The sequence below is a fragment of the Grammomys surdaster genome, unplaced genomic scaffold (genome assembly GCF_004785775.1).
Source record: "Grammomys surdaster isolate TR1022 unplaced genomic scaffold, NIH_TR_1.0 125580, whole genome shotgun sequence".
Taxonomy (NCBI): domain Eukaryota; kingdom Metazoa; phylum Chordata; class Mammalia; order Rodentia; family Muridae; genus Grammomys; species Grammomys surdaster.
Genome location: NW_021620426.1, coordinates 767657 through 773735, shown reverse-complemented (window position 1 = coordinate 773735; position 6079 = coordinate 767657).

Genomic DNA, 6079 nt, shown 5'->3' with positions numbered 1-6079 from the left:
AGAGAGAGAGAGAGAGAGAGAGAGAGAGAGAGAGAGAGAGAGAGAGAATAGAAAGAGATAGGTGAAAAGGTAGCAATTTTGGGAGCAATGTGGAAACCTAGTGCACTGGAATCTTCCTGGAATCTGAGGTGAACCTAGGAGGCCTCCTAGTAATGGAGGAGATGTTTCCTGAACTGATCATATTTGTAGCCAAGCAAGGTTTCCAGTATTAGGACTGGGTTGCTTTCAGTTGAGTTGCAGGCCAAGGAGGTTCCCTGGAGATCTATAAACAAACCAAGCTGATGCCAGGGCAGAATGTTGTTCTCTAAAATCTAATAGTAGGGCCACATTCATTAGAACAATATCTACACAGACCATTGAACATAGAGAGGCATAACTTGGGCCTGTATGAATCCTTCACCCCTATTTCTAATGTCTTTGGCATGAGAAGGTACTCTGCAGGCTACAGAAAGAGAAACCTGGACAACCCATTGACAAAACTTGCCAACTATAATTTGTCCTGCCTACAAGATGTGCTAGAGCAATGGTGGCACAGAACTTGTAGTCAACTAATGTGTGTTTTAACTTGATGCCCAGCATTGTTTGGATGACCAGACCGGAAAGCCCAGAATACAAGAATATAAGCAAGCATGTCAAGCAAAAACAAACAAAAAAATTCCTAATGCTGTCCTGATGTATTCATAGATTGTTACCTTGTCCGGTCATCAGAGAGGATTCATGCAGCAGCAGATGGGAGCAGGTGTAGAAACCCAAAGCCAGTCATCATGCAGAAAGATCTTAACTGGGTCCCTCACCTCATATATTGACGAACCCAGCAGAAGAATGGGAAGAAAGACAGTAGGAGTAAGAGGGGATGGAGAACACCAGGAGAACATGACCCACCAAATGGTCTAAGCAAGGCTCATATAGACCCACAGAGACAGAAGCAACAAGCACCAAGCCTCCATAGATGTGCACCAGGTCCTCTGCATAAATGCTTTTGTCCTTAGCTTGTTGTTTTTGTGGGACTCCTAATTGGGAGAGTGGTATATATCATTTGCTTCCTCTTAGGTCTCCTTCCTTTTACTTAGTTATTTGTCCATCCTCAATACCAGAGCTTTTGCCTTGTCTCGACGTTTTATCTTGTTTTGTCCTGTTTAGTGGTTGAGGCCTTGAAGCCTGTTCTTTTCCCAAAAGGAGACAGGAGGAAGGATTTGGGAAAATGGAAAGTATCATGGAGCTGAGAGGAGTCAATGGAGAGAGGGAAAACTGATCAGATTGTATTGTATGACAGCATATGTTTTCTAAACAAACAAATAAATAAATAAATAATTTCCAACTCATACCCACCAAATGGGGACAAAAGGGACTCAGACCGAGCCACTTGTGTTTTAACAAACCTACCAGGTAAGTCTCATTCAATCAAAGTGTGAGAACTGCTACTAACAAATGAAGAATCATGTGATAAGAATCTTCAGTGTTGAGTTCACTAGATACAGAATCACCAGGAAACACACCACTATATACATCAGCGAAGGCATTTCCAGAAAGGTTCTAATTGAGCAGAGAATGTACACTGCACCATTCCATGAGCTATGATCCCAGACTGAATAAGGAGAGCTTTGGAAAGCAAGCAATGCACCTCCTGCCATTTTTTGATGGGAGGCACAATCTGACCATCTGCATTATTGCCCACCATTATACTTCCTCTACCATGTACTCCCTACCATGATGGAATGTACCCCTTTAAACTGGTCCAAAATAAGCCCATCTGCCTTTAACATGCCTTTATTAGCTATTAAGTCACTGGATTAAGAATAAGTTAGAACCGATGTTCCATATTTCAAGTAACAAATCTACCATTCACTAAATGGTCCTTGAGAAAAATCACCTTAACATTTTAGAATTCAGCTTCCTCAGTTTTAAAAGTATGAAATATTTACAAAGATTGTGTAAGTTACAGAAACTCTATGTTACTCAGATTTAAAAAGCTATCCCTAAAATAAGCTAGTACTACTTACAATGTAGGGAACATTTATACAAATTTTCTTCTGAACATGTTCATGGATATACAAATACAAATAGTGTGACACAAATCAGGGAAAATCAAATGATTCCAGTCTGGCATGTCTATAATTAAAAGGAAAATCCATTTCTGATTCTATAAATGCCCATAAAGAACTTGCTCAAATCAGCTCTTAATTTTCTCTGATGCATTTAAAAACATGCTGTCAAGAATTATTAGGAAAACAGGGTTGTGGTTGTTTGAATATGATTAACCCAGGGAATGGCACTATTGGGAGGTGTGGCCTCTTTGGAATAGGTGTGGCCTTGTTGGAAGAAGTGTGTCACTGTGGGGGTGGGCTATGAGACCCTCTCCCTAGTTGCCTGGGAAAAAGAGTTTTCTGTTTGCCTTCAGAACAAGATGTTCTCTTAACACACCATTCCTGTCTGGGCACTGCCATGCTTCCCTCTACGATGATAATGGACTGAATCTCTGAACCTGTAAGCCTGGCATCTTCTAATATGACCTACAGGGTCACTTTGAGCATCAGCATCAAGATGGTAGAGAAGAAAGCATTTGAAACAGTCTACTTGTTTCATCATCATCTGGGCTCACAGAGTACATACTTGCCTCTACTAATAAATATGCTTCTAAGAACAAATTATAAGGCTGTGTGGGTTAAATGCAAGGGAAGGTGAAGCAAGGTTTCTGCCAAAGTGATCACTGACTGTCAACAACTTTGCACAGGTAAACTCTGGACAAAAAGACATACTAGTTAGATGCCCCTCCCAAATGGAAGCAAAAAGATTAAATATCAAAGAAAGAGCTGGGGATATAGCTCATGGGTAGGATATGTTAACAAGCACAATGCCCTGGGTTCAATCTCTAACATCACAGAGGTATTACTAAGAATTATCAGATCTCTAAGGAAAATATTATAAATGTCCATAATGTAATAGATCAAGATCCCAGTGAGAAGAATACTCTAGAAATTTATGGAGTTTTTTTGTTTGTTTTGTATTTTTGCAACAATACTGCTTATAACAATAATAACACAAAGGAGTTAGTTCAAATAATAATTCCTCTTTTGAGTACTCCAAGGTTGGGAATAAAAAATTTTAAAACTAGAATTTCTAACTCTTTTTTGTACAGATGAGGACACTGAAGCCCAAGAGACTTGAGGTGACAAGCCAAGAAACATAATGTTAAAGAGTGAAAAATGTCTCCTCAATAGCATGCTGTCAGGAGCATCACCTGAGACAAAAGAAAGCAAAAGAAACTATGTGTATAATTTACCTCTTATGCTGCAGATTTAGAGATGATCACATATGCACCTGTGGTGGTGTGAGGGAAATGATGTATACAAGAGGACATGCTCTGGGCAAGCAAATAGATTTAGGGAGACCCACATCTTCCCCAAATTCAGGGAGCCAGTCTCAAGCTAGCCCAATCTTCTATGTCCTTCATAGGACAAATTTCCATTTTCAGGGGCCACGGTGTATTTACCTTTAAGAGAGTTTAAAGTAAAGAACTGTAATGATACTCACCTTGAGTTTTCTCTGTGTTTTTATGAGTTTCCAGATGTTTATGTAATTCAGGATAATTTTATAAACTTACCCCCTAAAATTAATTATTCCTTATTTGACTTTCTGCTTTCTGATGCCTGATATCACATATGTCTCTAAACTCTGCCCTATATTATAACTCTATAATGTCATTGGAAGTCAGTTTCAAAATGTCCACTGCAGTATGCACAGCTGAATGAATATTTTGTCTTTAAAATATAAACAATATGCAATTTAAATAAAAATGTATTGTATAGTAGATGTTTATAAGGAGTGTTATTTTAATGATATTTAACATATGGTAACATACTTTTCCAAACCTTAAAGTTTTCAAAAAGTTTTATGATGCTGAAAATTACTTCATATTATCATTTATTTAATGAAAGATATATGTTTATTTAATAAAAATGGTATATATTTCAGATATAGTCGTCATGATGTAGGGCTACATTAACTACTGAATTAACTGCAATTTAAAGGAGAGGGGGTTTGAAAGTGCTAACCTGGGAAGTAAACTGCCAACAGTGCTTCTAGGTCAGATTCAATCAGGGACTATGTAGCTTGAACCCGCACCAGAAATTTGTCTCTCTTCCTTAGCAGCTAAAATTCTCTTTTTAAACCAAATAACATACCCGTAAAGAGAATGAAGTTAAACAAGAAAACAATCAGTCTTCCATAGAACATAGCCTCAACAGTAGAGATTAAAAGCAAGCATTTAGCAAATTTTATTGAAGAAAAACAAATGCACTTTGTTTTCAAAAACGTGTTCTTGAACTTAAAATTAGCTTCACCTAATTACAGCATCTCAATTATTAAAGCCTCTCTCATTTCCTAATCGTTGTTTTTATTAAGGCCATTTATTTTACCATTTGCAATCAGCTTCTTATTGTATTCGCACCATTTACTGCCTGTCAGCAACCAGCAACACCACCTGTGTTCTCGGAGGTCAGAGACCTTGTTAGTTTTGTGCATAGGTATATCCTAGTGCCCAGAATAGTGCCTGGAGTCTTGTGGGAACTCCATTAATATTTGAGAAATTAATAAATGAAGTCCCAGACCAGGCTGAAATCTAGAATCTGGAAGAGGATTAGGGCTCCAGTAATACACCCAAAATAGAAAACATATCATATCTTAGTGGAAAGAACTCTAGTCTCAACTGAAATCTATTCTTCCTAAAAGAGCAAAGTGTGTTTGTTCTTGTATTTTGGATGTTTATGCATGTGATGATGTGCATGTATATGCATGAGTTTTCTATGTATTTGTATGATATATGGCCACATGTTGTGCATGTACCTGTAGATACACAAGGGTTCAAAGGAGGATGTCAGGTATCCTGCTCTATCACTTTTCAGTTTATTCAGTTGAGTCAAGGTCTCTCATGGAATCTGAGCTAGGCTGGTGACCATCAAGCCTCAGTGATTATCCTGTTTCCATCCTCCACAGTGCTAGGGCTACTACAAAGTAACATCCTATGTGGGCTCTGGAATCTGAGCTCAGTTTCTTATGCTGAGTACCAAAATTGTCATGAGGGTTATTTTTATGTAAATGCAATTCAGAAGCAAATACAAGAAAAGCTCTCTACTTCCCCTTCATTTACCTTAAAGAAGAAGATATATGTACAGAACAAACTTTGTCCTCTTGCTATCAAGATGGCAATTGCTGAACATAGAATGGAACTTTAAACACATCCAGACTGGTGAAGACATCACAGATATCTGTATAAAACACTTTGCCAGTAAGCCTTTATCTACTATTTTCCTGCCTTCCTACATAATGCCAGCTCTTATAGACTCAAGACTGTGTTTTTCAATTTCCCCCAAACTTTATTGTTCTTTCTCAAAGATGCTGTGTATATTTTATCATTCAAATCATAAACGTGAAATTTAATCATTTCTCCATAGATTTCTTCTATATGTGCATAAAATATATGTTAATATGCATGTTTATTTTCTCTTACTATTCTACTTTTGTTACAGGAAGTATCAAGTAAAACCTTTGTACATCAGAAAGAAATTGATTTTTCCTTTCTACAAAGGATTAATTTTTATAGAAGATAGTTATGAATCCATATTTATCTATTATATTAATATTTTCATGCCATTGACTAATTTCTAGAAATTCATTGAGTCATAGATTCCACTGGGAAGCAAGGTATTTCATAAGATTTTGACTATATTTAGCATAATGTACATAGATTACCTATTTCATTGCCTGACACATAACTAGGGTTCAATGTGAGTAACTATTATCATTAAGTTCTCTATCAATAATGGCCATGACAAACAAATGAAAAGATATTTTTCCATCACTACCACAAAAATGGTAAAAACTATGAAGCCTCTGAAGTTTTATTGCAATTTAGCAATGTTTGATTTATTTTAAGGTTCAGATATTAGATATTAGATTGTAAGACTGACCTAGTTAGTTTCATTGATAACTTGACACATCCAGAAGAAGGAATCTTAGGAAAAGAGCTGTTTCAATCAGGTTTCTGAGACAGTTTCTTGATTGCTACTTGATAGGGCAGAGC